The sequence below is a fragment of the Varroa destructor genome, unplaced genomic scaffold (genome assembly GCF_002443255.2).
Source record: "Varroa destructor unplaced genomic scaffold, Vdes_3.0 BEIS01000007.1, whole genome shotgun sequence".
In the NCBI taxonomy this organism is placed as follows: Eukaryota; Metazoa; Arthropoda; class Arachnida; order Mesostigmata; family Varroidae; genus Varroa; species Varroa destructor.
This window is the reverse complement of record NW_019211460.1, coordinates 24,997,660-25,017,205: the sequence shown is the minus strand read 5'-3', so window position 1 is coordinate 25,017,205 and position 19,546 is coordinate 24,997,660. Positions and strand designations below refer to the sequence as shown.

Here is a 19,546-nt window from a genome sequence, read left to right as displayed (position 1 = left end):
TGGTGGATAGCTAGCTAGATATTAGACAATTAGATCGGGATGTCTATCGGTCTAGTTGGCGAGATCAACCTTGACACTGAGAGCGCGCTATCGATCTCTGTTGTGCTTATCAGTGTCGTTTTAGTCATTCAACAAATCATTCGAAGATTGTCTACTAGTAGGACTAATTATACTATTATCCGTTCATCTTGCTACTGTAGTCTCGGATGACATTGTGGCATAGCTATGGGTCACAGTCAAGCTAGATAAGCTATATCGTGACAGGCCAAACCCAGCTAGCTAGCTGGCTGGGCTGGTTACACAGAAATTAGCCCACAAATACACAAGGAATGCAGACGCACCTGTTGGATCCTCTGAAAACAACGCGTTCACAAATAGAAATCGTCAGAAGTCAATATCTGCAAAGCGTACTCCAAGTCATAATGACGAGGGTTTTTGTGCGAGCTTTGCTCTCCTGTCACGAAATCTGTAATGCGACAGCTGTTTTCGTGATGACGCTGTCGCTACTGCGGCCACAAAGAGGGAGGACGTCGGCCTGTATTTGGCCTCTTCTAAAACGTTTTTTTTTCTATCTCGGCTCTTGAGGTATTAACTAGTATAACAGTTTCTTTTGTAAGAACGAAGTGATAGCCGGGTGTAGGGTATGGGAGTATTTGCCAGCAAAACGTAAGATGGACAAAATGAGAAATATCTATTTACTTCGGTGTACCGTATAAACAGGTATAAGTTTATTAACATTACACAAATGAAAAATTTGCCTCTAAATCTCGAGCGGAAAAGTCTGACAAGATCACATAAGGGCATAACAGAAATTAACTATTTAGACATTTTCCAAGTCCGAAAGTAGACTTGTTTTCATCTCGGGCTGACCTGTGCCTAGTGTATTGCTAGTCTTTTTATCGGCCTAAATAGTACAGGTTGCCACCTTTAGAGCGATCTTATATTAAGCTTCCGCTGTGTTGATGATGCTGAGCGAATTTCGACGTAAAACTAGAGACGTGCAGAGTACTGCTAGCCGCAAGTGGTCATCTCAACAGCCTATCGAGCTCGGGACCGTTTAAAGCAATAGAGCAACTATCCGCTGTTTCCTGCAGAAAGCAAAAGAAAGATAACAACAACAATGAAGAATCTGTCCGGCTGGCCTTTCTGCGCCCTATATATAATAATGGTTACGGGACCGACGATTCGTTGTTTTCGCCGGTGTTCTAATAATGACCTATTCCGATCGTCAAAAAGCTCAACGGTTGTCGGGTCGAACCCCAGGTTAGCGATCGATGGCTCCCGCCAGTGAACCTGTCTAGTTGGTTTAGCATTGCATTCGTAGGCATAGGCACCACTAACGTATTCGCAGCAGATGCCGTATCCGCAGGGACAACTGAAGGCAACACGCGAACTAGCGAGATGGCTCTTTGTACCATTAGTACCCTCTAGTGTGGCTCTTAGTACCAATATCAAAATTTACGAATATCTGTACGTGCCTTGTACCCGTGGTCTTCTGTATTCGTTCTTCGACACGTCATCTGGTCGCTGCTATTACTGACAATGCTTCCACCGCTTTTCCTAGGTCACATAGCGGCACGCTGATCAGGGCGTCACTCACTCACTTGCTTGCCACGTCCGTCCGTCCGTCACTTTGCACTGAGTCTTACTGGTTCTTTCATTTTCCGTCGCGCCTTGCCTCGTACCGTGGTTCCTGATGCTGGTTTGTGTCGCACCCACGCAATCAATCCAGTTGAACGTGTGAACTAGCGTACGGTCACGTTATTGGCCGTTGTCGATATTCTCTTTTATTCCAATAGTCGTCTCATATGCACGTTAACCAGAATCACTTCAGCAGCTTCGGCCAACAGCTGGCACAGTTCTCTCGTTACTACTTCTGACGTTGCGGGACTACTGCTTCTGTACCTCTTACTGAAACATTTCAAGTTTGATACCCAAAATCGCCGTTAGGCGTCATTACATCAGGCGCCAGTTACCTACTACCCTTAATCTTGCTCACCTAATCGCATGAGCATTGTGTCTAGACATTTTACACGTGTCACTGAAATTCGTAGGCAGACAAATCACCACTGAACGATCGTGGAGATTCACCGCTCGTTGAAGCTTCACCGCTACAAACAACGTTACACGTTTGTTTCTGCTGCTGAAATAGGAGGGAGAAGATCGCCGACAGAACGAGTGGTGCGAGGAACATAGGTGGAAAAAAGGCTCTTTTATGTCCTCCAAGATTCGATTTTACGGCTCGAGTAGTCTTTCGGAAGGACGGCGTTATCCCTTCAGAAATCATCATACCACTATATTAATTGATGCTGCTATTGCTGCCGCAACGCCTGGCGCGGCTCCTTCCACGCTGAGCCATCACCGCTATACTGTTGGTATTCACACTCATTGCTATTACTACTGCTGCCGCCGCCACCGTGGTGACTATTGCTTTGTCCCGTTTTTGCTTTTAGATCTATCTAGTGTTCTATCATCGTTATACCTGCCAGTCTGTGTGGCGGCGAATCGTCGTTCAAATAGGTGGTTATGATGATGAAGACAACGACGACGAAAATAAAGAGCAGGGCTGGGCCACTGGCAACCGTTTCGTTTGTTCGTTCGTCCGTCGACCCTCTCGTCCGTCGTCGTTCTCATCATCATCATCATCATCATCATCATCGTTGTCGAAATCATTCGACGTTCCGACGACAAACAGGCCAATCGTTGACCAACGAAATGAAGATAGCGCCGTTTATGCCGAAGTGCTGTCATTTTGTTTGTACATTGGATTATACCGCACGCCGACACCGCGACTAGCATTATGACTGGCGTGGTAGATGGCAACGTCAACGAAGAGCTATGCTAGCAATAGACTAATAATCAGCTGCGCTCCGCACCAACCAGGCAGCTGCCCAGCCTTAGGTCAGATGCTCGATAGGCCGACATGAGCAACTACGCTATCTGAAATGCATTCAGTCCTAAACTTAGGTAGCCTATGAATCAATACTAATTGATTTTAGCAAAAAATAATCGCTGACAGAATGCACAGCAGTAAACTGGGAGCCAAGAAGGCAGCAGATGGCCCAACTAAGCCATAATGCCACTACGCGTCTGATAGTTCATTCAAAGGAATCTACTAACTCTATGTTCTAGACGTTTGATCACTTGTCATCTTTAATCACTTGCCACTTGGTGAGAAGCGTGGAATCCACGGTTCGTTTTGCGCGACTTCAGCTACCGTGGTGACCCATCTTTTACGTTTCCACACTGTCTTGCCGCCTTCAACAATGTTCTCCTTCAACCATGTTGTTGCTTATCTACCAGCCTTTTCATCTGATATTTTTGAAATTTTCACGCATGGAAACGCACGCGTCAGCTGATTGGCATTGAACAATCAGTCCAGTACTTGCCGCGTCTCAATCTGACAGAGCTGGAATACATTGTCAACCGCGTCGATTTTTCTAACAACGTTTAGGCTTTCTTCGCTCGTTGACAGCGAAAAGTTGGTTATCTGAAATTTGCAAAAAGAGAAGCTCGTGTAGCAATATGTATATACTTGCATATTAGAAACTCTCATCGATCCTGAAAAACAGATAGCTTCAATGTCGATGAGGTCAACAATATTCGCTTTGCTTTACCATAACGTTCGTTACGTTGTTCCTAACGCTGTTCCGAATATGGCTGATATCCCATCCCTTTAGACAGGAAAACTGGTTTCTATCGACGGGGATCGGTTCGGAGTCTCTAGCCCTAGCGTCGGCCTCGGAGCAGTGGCTCGTAAGGCGATGCGGTGCTTTGTCAGCGTGCATCGAGCTGCGCGACTCCCGACAGCCCGCTCGTTTGCCTCCCTGGTGGGATGGTTTTCTGCCGGACTGGTTGCATTCGGAACATTTGGGCGGATGAATAAGGACCGGACTAGCTAGCAGCAGTATTCGGGCGATCACCGCACCGCACGCTCGTTGCACGTTGCTGCCTGCGAACAAAAGCTGTCTCCATGGAAAACGAGGAACATTGTCGTACTCCTTTGTGTATTGAAATGGCGACGCTGCAACATCGGGCGGGAAAAGACGAGGCTACAGAACGGGGTTGGGGGCACCAGGGCTTTCTGTGTCTTCTGTCTATGGTCTGAGTGTGCGCGCGTGTGTCAGTGGGAAACAGGAACGGTCAGCCGCTCGGAATGGGCAGGCGGGTGCTGAGGCAGGAGAAAGAGGAGGTATTATATTTTGCAGTTGGAGAAAACAGCGCGGCCGGTTAGAGCTGCCGTGATACCGATGCCGCGCCTGCTGCTGGTGAGTGAGCAGACGAGGAGTGAACAACCAAACAAACGTGGTGGCACTAGCAGGGTAGGATAAGGTTGGAGATAATGCAGTGGGTTCGGAAGAAAAGCAGCGTCTTTGACGGGAGCGCAGTCACGGAGGACAAAAACAGGTGGCTTGGTACTGCTTCTGTCTGCCGTCCGCCCCTAGTTGTAACGCGCCTGAATTGTTGGTTGTTTAGGATAGGTGTCTAGCTGACATCGAGAGGAAAGATTGGGGTAGGTAGTAAGATGGAGTCAAAGGCGGTTTCTAGCGACTTCGATCAACGATACCAAGCTATGGCTGCAAGAAAGCCGCAACCAAGGAACTAGGAACGAGTCGAGACGACAGCGTCCTGGAGTTCGGGGAATAGGGAAGAAGAACGGGACGATAGCGGAAGACTACGATGACAACGAATACTTCGAGCGCTCGGCGACGGCAACGGCAACAGTGGCAGCAAGATATTTGTATCCCCTTCGGCTCGCACGGAAGTCTGTTAGCTAAAGCATATGGGCAAAGGCAGGCGAAAGAGAAGTGTTCCGCTGTAGGCGGTAGTTTAGCACGCAGGACTTGCCCCGCGTGGCAAGGGAAGCGCAAGCGTGCTGTATATACTTGTCAGGAACAACATACAATGCTGCCCCAGCAACAGCAGTAGTCTATGGAAGGTGAGCCAACAGCCCTGAAGATCCCGGGTGGCAGTGAAAAGAGGGGCGAAACAAAGAGGGCAAATGCATAACGGAGAGAGAGAAAGAGAGCGAACAGATGTGTACAGATCACTAAAATCATGATATATTACCAGTAAGCAACATATAGAGCGGTATTTGTATGTTTTTGTGTGTGTACGTCTGTGCGCTAACGCATGCATTGCTTTTGCAGCCCAGTTTGTGCTCGATATCTCCATGGAGATAGCCGTTTGATGTTTGCGTCCGCAGCGATTGATTATATACTACATGTAAATCCCCTTTCTTTTAAAGTAGTACCGTTAACGAGCATTTCTTGTGGCTGCTCGGTCACGTATTTGCGTCAAACAGTAGAAAATCGTCGAAATACTTCCGACCTCGTTTTCCGTGTTACTATTGTAACTGCTACCGCTACGATTACTGCCGCAGATCGGTGGGCAGCGCTGTTGAACATAAATTGGTTTTGAAAAACAAATTGATTCATGTCAATAATAATTTGATCGAATCTTCTGAATCAAATTTTGATCGCAAACTGGGACGCCTCGCAGAGAAGATGTGAGTCTTTACCGTTACTGTAATAAATAAACAAACAATAGCTACACGAAGTGCATTTAGGCTGTTACTAGGGTATGGCATGAACCATATCTAGACTGAGCAATAAGGGCTGTGCTGCTGATGCAGAGGCTGGAAGAAGATTATATTATATATAGGGAACGCAAGATTCCCGACAGGAATCCCCAGTAGCATGTACAAGTATTGGCTGTAACGGATGACAGAACAGCAATTGCAGATCTATCTATCTATATGTATGCATGTGGCTATGCATAAAGTCAATGCTAGAAGGACGCGCGGCCAGATGAATGTGTATTCAAGGCCAATTTCTGCTACCGGTGCTGTCTCAGTGAGAACGGACCAGGATGAAACTCTCTGGCAGAAGGTTTAGAAGAGCGACTGCGCGGAACAGTTATAATAAGAGCGGTCTGAACGACACCCGTATATTCGTTTCCGCTGAGTCGGTCCATCAACGTTGTACCACATCATCTGTGAGTATGACAGCGCAGAGGAGGCGAAAGCAGGCATGAGAGTATATTAGATATAGCTACGATGTTAGCCGGGGGTTGAGCTCCTCGTGGTTGGCTGAGTGGGGATCATATCTCGTCGTATCGTGCTGCAGGAGATGTACTTCACAAACGTGACTGCACGTCGCCCGCCGCCTACAGCAGCTGTCGCTGCCTATGATGGACACACTCAAAGAGGAGGAAGAAAGGCTTGTGTAACCTGTATCATCTGCCTGCTTAGCGACGGCGCCTGGTGGGTTGGCCAGAGGCGGCAACAAAATTCTGCAGCGTTTCTTGTGTTATATTGTCTTCGATATTTGGGTTTGGGCCTAACACAACGTTGACGCAGATGTTTAAAGTCGTTCAATATCGCATAGCACTATCATAAAGTGAAATGTTATTGGCGTCCCTTTTATGAATGATCGGCAATGTTGTGCATGTGAACAAACTACGAAAATGAAGGATAAAATCGACAGCTACAAGGCAAGCTACCCACCAGGGTTACGCTCGCTGGCTGTTTTGATCGGATGCTGACCCAATTGGCCTTAGTTACCTTTTTACCGCGTAGTTTTTCCAATGCAACAGTTTAAGCTACGCCGTTAGGTGAAATATTACACTTTACAATATTGTTACTAGTGGAAGTGGTCGTATCCTCTAATCCTGCGTAGGCGTGCGTCAGCGTGTTCCACTGTATTGCGTTCGCTGTCGATCAGTCAGCTAGCCCGATCAAGCGAACTTTAGTGGCATCTTGTCAAGGCAGGATTAGACCAGCCGAAATCGAGGCTGCCTTGTGGATCTGCGGTCGCCTCAGGGCCTGTTTCGGCGGCAACTTAGATGATCCTTAAATTCTACAAGACACTTTTTTTTTAGGGAAGTTCCTGACTTAAACAAAAGGAGGCCCTGGTAGAGTCAAAGAGCTACACGGGACGTTTTTGGATAGAGAAACCAAAGTTAATGAATGCTTGTCAGGGTGACAAGCCAGCCTCCCTGCGAGGTGTACATGCAGCCAAACACGCACGTATAAAGTTATTCAGGGATGTTTCTAATAGTATTTGATTAGATAATTAAATACGAATAGACGATGTTATTGCGCTTATTTCCTGTACGATTTCAATGCGAAAGGTCTAGTGAAAAACAGTGGTTACGCTAATGCTAAACTGTGTAAGCTACAGGGTACAAGCCCCACACATTTTATCCGCCAACAGACGACGTCGATGATGGAGAGCCAGGTTTGCTTTGTAGATAACTAGTAACACAATGATAATATAGTTCCCACTGAATCAGCACATCGTGCTAGCATTGCTGTACACGTGTATGCATGCATGCGCTTCGGGATGACTGCTCCGACGGTGGTCCTTGTCGACCACTCGAGCCATGGCACGAGCGAGTAAAGTAAGATTTTTTTCCTATGCGCTTACTTGACCGTTTGTCGACTCCCTGAGCAGATGTAAATACGTAAGTTATATTGAGTTGTCTGTGAGATATACAGTCAGAAGCCATCGAGTAGTCCATACTACAGTAGCATTGTGCTGTTGTCTCTCAGTTCGTTTTATTATGACTAGAGTGCACTCGATATGTGCCTAGTATTGAGTACAGCTTTGCTCCAGCTAGGACGGAAAATTGAAGGCATTGGGCCGGTCTAACGCGGGCTATCTTTTAGTGGTTGGATCGTCGCACGCGCAGAGGTTCAGCTCTCTGTTGGCCTCTATGGCCCGATAAGACCTTAACCTTAAATCAGCTTTAGGTAGCACCTGAGGTAGTGCCAAAGTACAGAGGCAGTCCTATTGCAATCGACGAAGATGAGACGGTCGAACGGACACGTATTCATTCGAAGTAGCTGCACTGGTACACCATATACCTATATGGGGGCTACCTCGAGCAGCCGCTAATGCGACATTAACAGCGACGGCGGTACCGGCAGACCGCTAAAGACGTAAACTTATTTCCGCAGATGTAGTCGACTTTTGGGCATGTTCTGTGAAGGAAAAAAGAGAAGGGTGCGACTCGGAGCGAGCAACTGGAAAACGGCCTGGGTGGCTAGTTGACAGACATAATTTTGACGTTTATTGATAATGGAAAGAGCCTTAAAGAAGGGTATTTCAGCGACCATGAGGTTATCAAGTTCGTCGTCGTAGCAGTTGTAGTACTACACGACCGGTTGTAGTAAAAGCTAGCTTAGTCACTTCGTGCCCAACCGAAACCTCTATGAAAGCCCCCCAAAAACAGCTGCTTTGCCGAACGGGGGAAAAGTGGTAGAGCCGAGCATTGCATCTACCCGGAGAGCCTGGACCTGCGGCTTGTTTTCTATCACGGAATACCCCATATCCGGCTCGACCCGAACAGCTTGTCTGCGCTGGTCCGCCAACTCTATACGTTGCGAGTGCTAGAGAGGTGCTGCTGCTATGGCTGTTGGGGTTAGCCGGTTCAGTTAAACCGGTCAGTCGTTGCAGTTAAGTGAAGTAGGCTGCTTTGCAGTCTACTTCACTTTACCTCAACGCTGGCTACTAACACTTGCCAAACCAACGGCAGCGGTGCCGGAGAGCTCTGCCCCAGTATATGGGCTTTATGTGGTAACACGGCCTGAAGGCACGTTGCCTTCTTGCGTTGCTTCAGCTATTCTCTCTTTCTTTCAGTCACGGATTCTATCTCCCTGTAAACCATGCAGCACGCGTGCGCTAGCTTACGTTGCCGCTTGAAAGCAAATCTCGGTCGAGTTGAGTTGGCCGGCTTTGGCTAGGTCAGCCTGCCTTGTAACGCAGGTTTTTTGACCACTGACTCGCCCGACGTGGCTTTAGTGAACTGAGAACATCGAGTAAAAAAAAGTTGAACGAGAAATAAGATTGGGGTCCGCAGGCAACATCGCTTCCTGTACCTGTGTTGCCTAACAGCAGTGAATCGACAGTAAGCGGACGAAGAATCAAGTACGTCTTCGAAATAGATGGCCCTGCAGGTTCGATCTCAGTGACTGTTGGTGAGACAAGGGGGCACCAGGATAAGAGTTACGCGCGGGGTTTAGAATAAACCAGTAGCAGCAGCAGCATGAGGAAGCAAGCTGATGTAAGCAGTGCGGCTGTAGAACCCAGGCTGGACATGATGCCCCTGACTAGTTTCGTCTAGACGGAAATTGCACTTTCAATGGAGAGAGAAATAGATTGCGAGCTAAGTGTGGGAGTGAGCAAAAGAGTGAGTTAAGGGCGCTAGATAGTTCTCACTAATGGATGTGGACCTGGGAAATTTCATATATTAATTCGATGAGGCAAAAAATTAATTATAGCAGTCTGATAGTGCAGTGTGAAGTAACTGTAGCAGATATTTCAGCGACTGCAGCTTCCTTGCACACTTGGATCAGACCATTATTCAGTGGGTAACAACAGCAACAGTAGCAATGTGAAATGCAAACGAAATTTTTAAACGACATTTTAAAGTTGACTAGAACAATGTCTTGCTATCTTAACTTTATGGCAGATGTGTGAAAAGGCAACGTAATCGCTAAGAACTTAAAAGCAGACAAAAAAAGAAAAACTGCGTAGATCATAGCAGCCTGAAGATACAGCCTGAAGATACAACGATACTCTTTGACTTCCAGGATATCATGCAAAAGTTGCATTTGATTTCAAAGGCAGGAAGTATATGATCTCTGCCGAGTGAGTTTAGACTCTTTTGCGGATGAATGAAAGACATGACTCTTAAATAGCCACCCGATAAAGTAACAGCTGCTTAGTGAGTGTGTATATATGTGGGTGCATGGTTACGTGGAAAGTGGAAGATGAACCCTCGCTTTGCGTTTGAGGCCACCAAGAAAGGAAAAGTGCTAACGGCCGAAATGAAACGATGTTAAACGTGATTTTCTGTTGTTGCTAGGACTGCAATGCGCTCTTACTTTTTTAGGTCCAACTGATATAATGAGTATAAATGATGTTATTATAGCAGTAGCTCGTGGTTGATGATTGCGAGTGTGGCGCCAGCCACCCTGCCGTCGTTTCCAGAATTGGTTTAAGTTAGCAGAAGGTTGCGCTTAATGTTCGAGTGGGGTAAGACAAAGGGGATAAAGGGTCTCGCTTACTACAGGTTGTAACTGGGCGCCACAACGCATAGCTACTGTCACAGTAGCAGCTTGATGTGATTGGGATTCTGACTGGTTCTGATAGTTGCTAGATAGACCACCCAGCCGGCGCAGATATCCATCGCTAATTTTGTCTACTGCCGACTGATCTGGATCTCGTTCAGATCTCAAAGATTTGATTAATGCTGCTGCTGTTGTCACTGCCGCCGTTGGTACGCTCGGTTTCAGTGGCACGACCGACTAGTGGCGACGACACTAAGCAGAGTAGTGCTGTCAAATAATTTTGCCAAGACATTCAATTCCATATTCTCCGAGTTCTCCAGCGGCTTTCTCTGGTTTCCTTTAAAGACTGCCCTGTTTCTCGACTGATTCAGCCGGTCGCATTGTTGGCTATGTTGAAGATGGTTTATCGACCATCCGTCCCTCTTTCACTCCGCTTCCCAAGAGCTACTACCGGATGAACGAGCCAGGTGACCGAAATCACGTAGTTTCCTGCACATTTTCTGTCAACCTATAGAAAGCATGGCAGCAGACTATGGTTCGCGCATGGCTGAGGTCTGTCTGGTCGCTTCGCAACTGGGTCGCGGTTGGTGGAGTACCCAGATTCTCTTCGCAGACTGCTTGTTTCTCGATAGAGAGTGCACCAATGAAACTAGCAGGTACAATTTTGGATAGCAGTTTCGACGTAATGTCCGGGTTCGTAACCATCAGAGTCTGTCAATCAGAGCGCCATGCTTGGCTTGGTTTCGCTGCATGGCCAGATCAGTTTGGCACTCAGGCTGAAAGTCTAGCCTTCCAAAAGCAGTAAGGGCTCGCGGTGGACTGCAGACTTGCAGTTATTTCTATAAAATAGAGACTGTTTGTCAAAAGCAGGTTGGGCAGGTTGCCGCGTATTGTAGAGTAGTGCATTTCTATATTAACACAGTTGAACAGTGCAGACATGGCTGATCACACCTAGGTCCTTCAAAGAGAAGAAGCCAACAAGGAACAAGACACAATGAATATAAAAAGTAAAATGCTGCAATATTTTTCATAACTGCATAACACGATGAACATTTCCTATATAGTATGGTAATACTGGTATTACCAGTAGATGTTACCATTGTCAGCATAGGAGAATACTTCGCGGTAACGGCTACAGGTACAGTTAACGATGCATACGAAATCTACTATGCGAATCAATATAGCAAAGCAACCTAGGACACAGAGCATGAACTATCTACTACACGGTCGCACAACAGTCAATCCTATGACGACTTCCTAGAGGTTGTCTGCTTTTAATCGTTCTACTGCACCACAAAGTAAATTGTACCCAGTTAAAAATGTCCTCCACCCAAGTGTCTTTCCAGACATATTTCGATCTAGTAATGCTTCCTATCTGTTTTGTTGGGGACTTATGCATATGCTCATACGTATATTCATTTGCGTTTTACATGATACATTCGTCTTCAGTAATGTCATATCGCTGGTAATAAACCAGTCACTACAACAAGCGCGCTTCTATGAGCGGTTTTCTACGCGTCCTTAGTAACTTTATGTATGTTCGAAAAGGTAAAGTCCATCTGTTTCTTCACCGAAGGTAGGGCTTGTTTTTGACCCATGCGCGTCTATTTAACGAAGGTTCACCGATGCGAATTTGAAAGGGAAGACCAATCTTGTATGATATGTATGTATGTATGTATGTACGTACACTGAAATCTTCGTATGCATAAAATCCATTCCATTCGGTCTCTCTCTCTCTCTCTATATATATATATATATGGCAGAAGCAAAACGAACTACTTGGGTAAGAGTTTCTGTTGGCAACCTATTCAACGAAACATGTCCTAACAGCGTTTCTATGACAAGAACTATAAGGGACTTTTCTTTTGAGCTGGCGATTGCGTTCGTGTCGCCAGCAGCTGCACGCCATCATCCGCAATCCACCAGCTGCGGAGTTAGCATACATTCACGGAAAATTGCATTCTTTTCTCCGGTGGGTCCTTGTATTATTGGGCTAAACCATTTGCTCTTCCTCTTTGCTAGTCTCTCCATTTTTTTCGTTGCCGTTTCGGTCGCTCCTCGCACCCGCACATACACGGAATTTAAAGGGGTTTCTTTCAAAAGACTTATCTAATTATGCACACGTCAGTGGTATACCAATATGCTATAGCATGTGTGCAACTGTTGGACTGCTTCCATATAGAATCGCATACATTTCTAAGCATATGTGTACTCCATTCTGTTTTTTCTTTAATGTCCACGAGACGTTATGAGTACTTTCATTTTCTATATAGCTAACTAGCCAGCTGGTTACATCTCCTCCATTCGCTTTATATTCAGATGTGTGCCTTTCGTAGAAATGAAGCAGAATTCACCATGAATTTTGTTGACATCTGCATCGTTCGGTCTCTCCTACGACTTTGCCTGATTCGTTAACTATTCTGTGGCTGACACTAGTACGACACTTATCATCACCATTAGTGAGTCGTGATGGCCTCAACAATGACGTCACTTGGGCGCTCAATTATACGCAAAGGCATCGTCTGACCGAGTTGATATCTATGCGCATCAAAAATGGACTTCATCGTAGGACGAACGTTATCAATTGCAATAAATATAAGAGATAATGGATATAAAAAGTGTAGATTGTAGAATCGTTGGTTTACCCGACTTTGTTAATCTCTACCTCACAATGATATGCAAACGTATTCTTCTACTATGTACGCACCTGGTCACATTCGTACATTATACCGTGCCACCGTGTACAGAGTGTAGAGCACCTGCTAGGCGAGACACAGCGGGGGCAGGAAAAATGATATAGTCTCGACGTAAACAGCGTACAAACACTATATATGCGTACGGGTGTACAGACGAACACTCAGCCAGCCAATTGCAACTGGCCTCTCTGGTCGGCCGGACCTCTTTATCGAGCGCTTTTCTCTACTGCTGCTGCTGTTACTTAGTTGAAAGGCAAAAAAATCGAGCCTCTTGCTACTGCGTATGCGACATTCTGCCTGCATGCTTGCCTTCTGCCAATTTCGGCTATTTCGTAGGACAAAAGTGGCAAACGGTGGGTGGCAAGCGAGCACTTGCTTAGCGAAATGATTGAAATGTGGAGGTGACGCGGCCGCTGCTCCTGCTGTTGCAGTTGCCACTGTCGTTTATGTTGTTACGGCTGTTGCTATTGGAAGTTTACGGTTCTTCGCGAAACGCAGTATGGCGTCCTAGGCTACGTTTAGTGCAGCGCCCGTTCAGTGTTTGGTGGTCTTTGCTTTTCGTTAGTTCGGTGTTGGCTGTTCGAGCGGTGAGCCAACAAACGGACGGACGGACGGACGGACGCGACAGACAGGGCAAATAATGTCTTCAAGCATTTGCCTTGCTAGTATTACTATTGGCGCTGTCACCGCCATCACTGCGACAGCAGCGCCAGTATAAGCGACAATAGCAAAGGTAAAACTGGGCAAATAGATTCTGTGGCGCTTACACGCATAGGCACTGATAGACCCATAGCCATTTGGCCCGACTCGGTTGGGATAAGGCTGCCTACCAACAATGGCAATTGTGTCGACGACTGTAATACGACGGCGAAATGTGGGCATCGGTGTGTCTTTTGCCAGTGTCACCGGCGCATACGGCTAAACATACAGGTAGATAGCGTACTAAACACCAAGCTTGACAGCTTTAGCTGGTGCCGGCTTCGCGTTCGAACCCGTCGGATCGCTTTGAAGCACACTAAAACACCGACACTCGAGGGAACAGGAAGAGAGAGATGCACAAAAGTGAGACTCGTAATTGTTATAGCTAACGAATGAGCTGACCGTAAAGGGAAAGGAGAAAGCTCTTGCATTCATACGGTCGTCGTTGAAGGTGTGATTTGCGAGCTGGTGATATGGCGCATGCTACGAGCTGACAAGCTTTTAATATTAATCATTCTCTACTGGATAAACTTGAAGGAAGACAAGCGCTTGAAACTGAGAAATACAAGAATGTCTTCCAGTGCGGTACACGTTGCCTAGGGCAATGAAAATACACGTGCGGCCTTGCTTCGCGTATCAGATTAATTAAGAGATCAAGTAGAGGACTGTACGACAACGAGACGGGTGGGTTCTAGCGAAGGGTTCGAACAGATACACTACCGCTGCACTTGAATAAAGTTGCAAATCTCACAGTACCCTGAGAAAATGGAGAACACCAGCGCATTTGTTTCTAATATAGATGTTTTTCTAAGAGTTCTTGTTGCAAACGAACTTTGATTGATCTCTCTCATGACTGATCGGTCTGCAGCCACAATGCTCCCTATGGCAGATTCAACTTGTCTATCGATTGTTGTCAGATACCTTGAACCGATCCGATCTATAAAATAATTCGGTGACAACCGTACTGCCGTATTGCAGCAAGCAGATGGTTGGTTACATTGAATCACGGGGCCTGTCTGCTTGCACGCTCATTTGCCCGCGTCCGCTTCAGTCTGTCAGTTGCAACATGTTTTATAGTCGAATGGTTAGAGGCCTGCCAAATCTAGCGAGCTATTTCTGTTCTCTGTGCCGCGGCGGCGGCTGCTGCTGCTGCTGCTGCTGCTGCTGCTGCTGCTGCTGCTGCTGCTGCTGTTGCAGCATCGGTCAGCGATCCGCAAGCATTATCAGCCGCTCCGCAACGAGCGTTCCCTTGCGGGAAACTATGGCCCATAGCCACCTCCACGGTGGCAACCAAAGCCGTTCGAACGTCGCCGCCAATTACAACTTATCTCGTGGTGACGGTGCTATTTTCTAGCGCGGTCGCCGCTGCTACTGGTGTTGATCATCGCGTCCAACGTACCGTTGCTGGCAGAAGTTAACAATGACGCTTGCTGTCGGTCATACCCGCCAGTGCCTTTTGCCAACAGCAAGTCAACGAGCACGCTGTTATTTGCGACAAGCAGCGCTCGCTGGGATTGTGCGGTTTCGCTGGTGTATCCACCTTCGTATTTCGTTCTTCTTTGTGCCTGTGCTCTCACACAAAGATCACACGCAAAGCAGTAGAAGGCAATATATATATAAAGAAAGCAGCAACAAGAACGAATCCACAGTGAGCGCCAACACATCAGCTGCTTCTGGTTGCTGCACGAGTAATGGCACAAGCCGACGTAACGGTAAGAATCACAATCTGACTAACGAGCTAAGTGACTGGCGCATTACATTGTCGTTATGACAGGGGGTCGGTCGGTCGGTCGGTCGGTCGGCCGGCCGGCCGCGGCCAGCTTCTGGTCGCCAAGAATGGCTTTTGGTCTCTGTATTTAGCCGGCAACGACGACGAAGATGTTGGCCTTGAACTTGATCCCGCTCGAGGCGCCGCGACGGCTTCGGCCGACCCTGAGGCGGTCGACGACGTCCCACAGATAACCAAAAACCACGCGCACAAGGACAGACTCACACGTACACAACGCTATGCTACGCGCAGGACCATTGCGTATGCGACTGGGGGCCGTCGATTCGACGTCAACCAGTACCAATATCAGCAAGGATAATGGCGAAACAACCACGTTAAAGCCAAAAGTGGTTGACCGGTCATATACGTTCAACTAAAGGGTGTCGTGTTGAACGGGTCGCATTCCAGAAAGGTTATTATAACTCTGATTATTCCTATTATTATTATTATTACGGTCGCATTGCAAATAAAAGAATATGACCGTTCCTCAAGCCCTTCAGCAACCGTCTGCGGGCAGTTGTCGTAGTAACAACGATACCAAAACCGCTCGCGATACTTAGCCAATAGCGACCTCAATCTGTTAATAATTATACGCATATATCTGTATAGAAATCTAAAAACGTAATGGTCAACTACAGGATTAAAGTTATTATTGTGTCTGTTTTTCATGAACGTGAAGTGATACAAGCAGACTTCTTTTGAAATTAAATGTCAAATTATATATATATATATCAGAGACAATTACTACAGTAAAAATATACAATGAAATGTAAAGTAAAAAGTGCACGATCATGTTTGGCCGTAATATTGGTTCATAAGCAGTCAATGCTTATGTGCTATCTGTGTATGATGCTTAATATGGGATGTGTACAGTAACGCTACGGGACAAGTCGTTCTGAGCCCTGAGAAGCGCAGCATTCTTTAGCCCTAAGCAACAAGATCGAGTTCCGATGCTTCCAGCAGCCTTCCCTACCTTTTCCCTGTCTCGGGATAATCATCCCATCACATGATACCTTTGAAGTCCACAATCGGCCTATCATAACTATTCGACTGAGATTAATTCAGTAGAGCGGTCTGATTAGAGTCAGACAAACCGACGGCCTAATTGAGTCAGTCGGCCGAGCTGAGGCGATCGGATTACCAATTTGACGGCCGAGACCGCTTGAAATAGATGGTCCTTCAGGCCGGGCAACTCTCGCGCAAGGGCGGATGTTTTGGATTCACACTTGTTTGTGGCTGGAAGCTGGAATAAAAAAAGAGCATGGACAGCTCGATCTACATCTTGCTATTATGCTAACATAGGCCCCTTACGCGACAAACACACAACGAGGCATATTTATTGAGACGACACTCGTATGATTACGTTTGATCTATCGCCTGTTATTATAAGTGCCAATTGGAACTTTTGTTAGGGGGCTATCAGTGTACATGGAGCCGTTAGGACCAGGCTGCCGAAAATGCGCACTCACTGACCAGTTGATGTCGGACTGCAGTCGCCCTGAAGTTGATGTTACTGTCTGGCGACTTCAAACTATCTCTGTCGGTACTGTTTTTGCAGAATGGGTGTAGAGGGCTCAAAGCTAGTCTATAGCAAACACTGCGATTGTCGCAAGTTGGGTAGAAGGGCTGAAAAACGCAACACGTAAGGACAGCAAAGGACGCTCTGCCTCTAAACAACAATCATGTTAACCCATTGACGCAGTTCGCACTAATCTCCGCACCCGTTAACGGTTTTTATTACGGCTTTTCTCGAAACAGATAATAACGGAGGAATTAGCTGAGCTTTAGAAATATTGCTGTGCTTGCAAATAAATATATGTCCCTTGTGTAGCGGGTACGCGCGACGGCATAGAGAGATCAACCAATGTTTACTAGATGACTGCTACAGTACCGCTGAAGAGCCGAACGAGACCACTGTAACCTTTTTCATCGATCTCAGAAAGGTCCGTCTCCCCGTTTACAACCGCTTACGATAGTCCCTAGTTGGCATCAAATAATAATAATATTTGTGTAATTCCTTGCGAAAAATAGGATCTAGATCATACTACGACAGTTTCGTGCAAGTTAGTCTTCGTACCCAGGAAGGTTTAGGTTAGGTTAGGTTAGGTTAGGTAAAAAGCATTCTTGGAGACCGTATGCTTGACAAATGATATGAAGTCACTTGTCTTTCGAAATTTTCCCGATGTATTATTCTTGGTAATAAATGGTAAATATACTAGTAGCAGTAATGATTGCAACAATCAGTAACTATTACCCCTCTCTTTCATAGGGACTAATTCCGTCTGAGCTCGGTTTTTCGTACATAGCACTTTCTAAACTTGTAAACCGTCTCTCCTAGTTCTCTCTTGGGAAAATCGAACGTAGTCAAATTCGTAAACGGAGAATTCCCGCCTCTAACGCCCAAGCTCGGTTTTAAAGCATCTACAGTTCTTCACTAAACAACTTCCCGTTCAGGGCGAACGTGAAATTTTGCTAGCATTGCGACCACACACTGCTGCTAGCCTAAATGATAATAACAACCGTGATCGTTGTGCAAAACAATGATACAGTTTCAATGCAAATCAGACCTCGGCAAGCTAGTTGGGCTTTGCACGCCACTTTGATTGACCGGACGAAGTCAGTAGAGTAACAGAAAAGGGTAAAGATAGAAATGGACTATATGAATAGGCAACAGTACGATAGGAAACATACTCGTGTCTTCTTGCGACTTCGTTCTGCGATCTTTAGCTCCACTGTTCGGGATGGAGCTCCACTTGAAGATGGAAGAAATAAAGGAGACCGTGCACTGCTGTTCCTCGGAACAGTTGCAGCAGAAGCCGCGTCAGAATCAAACTAAACGACTATCGTCGAACTAGCCGTTATGGCCTCACGATTTTAAGGCTCTCAGTGGTAGGCCTATCGGGATTAGTTAGTACGGCGGCTAGCCATCATGTTTACACACTCGCTTTTTCGTGAAACCTCCACCGAACGATCTTTGTCCGCAGCCTGAAACGTTCTACGGCTAGGTCAAGTGACGCGGCCGCCAACGGCAGCCACGAGCGTTAAAGGACCACGTCCGTCAGCGCCTGATAGCCGTGCTATGCTGCTAATAATAATAATCATTTGGTATTAACATAGTCTTGGTAGCATTCGTCCCGTTTCACCTTCTCTCAATTAATTTAGACCTGGCTGCGACTTAGAATTCTAACTGGTTATAATGGAGAAATTCTGCATATAACTAAATTAATATAGGATCTATATATAGTTAAACGTATGGTACGCTTCAAGTTTAAATCTAGCCACGTTACTCGAAAGTAGATGTAGAGCCGACTGAGTTATCGCTGCGGTAATTTTTGCCTGCGGTAAGTCATACGAGGGTTGGACACGATATTATCAAAATAGCCTCTATCATTTGTCCAAGGTTACGATGAAACGGATATCTGCTGTTAATCTGTCATCTAGCGTCGCGAATCAGCGGTGGCCGCAACAGACGATAGTACTGTCCTCTACTGGAATTCACGTTGTAGAAGAGCACCGCGCACCGTCGTACGGTCAGACAACAGTGTAAGAAAAACGCACAGGTGTCTAAGTACCCTGATCTTCCTGGATCAGACGCAAAACCGCGGTCAAGAAGTAACTCACTCAAAACATTATATCTATATAACAGTAAATAATAATTGAAACAGCAATATGAATTCTACTGTGCGAAACGCTGCCGATATCACGAGCATATGCCGTCGAGGTCGGCATTAGCGCTTTCTACAGTGACCATTTCTATCTGGCTACCGTAATAGCTCTGGTACGAGTTAGCGTGCGACCTTAAAACGAAATGGGCAGATAAACGGGTAACGTTTATAGTAGGCCGGGGCTACTGACGAATAGGACAACTCTATAGCAAGATGCTGCTGCGGCAACGTGCATGCAAACTGAGAGCGTTTCATAATCTTTCACGCACCGCCAAACGCACAGGCTGTGGACTCACAAGATTATCCATATGGTCATGAGACGTTGTCAGCGTCTACCGTTAAACTAAGCCTTCGAAACGATCGGCGAAACGTACCTAAAACGATGGTTTGACTGGCGCTCCTTCTCTCGCTTTGTTTGCCCTGAAACTGATTAGGAACATATGACGAAAGGGTCAGTGATCCAGACCTATGGATCAGCAGCGAAAAGTTATGAATTAAACTAGATATGACAAATACCCAACAAACAAGTGGGAACTAATTTACCCTAATCTCACATATCGACAGGTCAGATTGCAGCAGCAGCAGCTGTCGTTGCAAGAGGATTAGTAGATACCATGAGCGGAGTCATTAGCTCGGAACA

General features: G+C 46.4%; 1 protein-coding gene and 2 long non-coding RNA genes across 8 annotated transcripts in view; 2 read left to right on the top strand and 1 right to left on the bottom strand.

Moving 5' to 3' along the window:
• LOC111255035 (uncharacterized) overlaps positions 1–19,546 on the top strand; it is a 564,494-nt gene that overhangs the window by 82,926 nt on the left and 462,022 nt on the right. The window lies entirely within an intron of this gene.
• The window catches only part of LOC147754483 (uncharacterized), a 38,204-nt gene that overhangs the window by 17,219 nt on the left and 1,439 nt on the right, over positions 1–19,546 (top strand). The gene's annotated exons all lie outside the window — the stretch shown is intronic.
• Positions 595–13,664, bottom strand: LOC147754484 (uncharacterized). Of its 3 annotated transcripts, none has more exons than XR_015316782.1 (3): positions 3,618–5,447; positions 1,479–3,490; positions 595–1,088 (listed from the first exon to the last, which is right to left on the bottom strand). It is a non-coding gene; the product is annotated as an uncharacterized LOC147754484 (long non-coding RNA). The 3 variants fall into 3 exon arrangements; XR_015316780.1 differs by lacking the exon at positions 3,618–5,447 and adding an exon at positions 12,786–13,664 and having other exon boundaries at positions 596–1,088; XR_015316781.1 differs by lacking the exon at positions 3,618–5,447 and adding an exon at positions 12,786–13,664 and having other exon boundaries at positions 610–1,088; positions 1,479–1,911.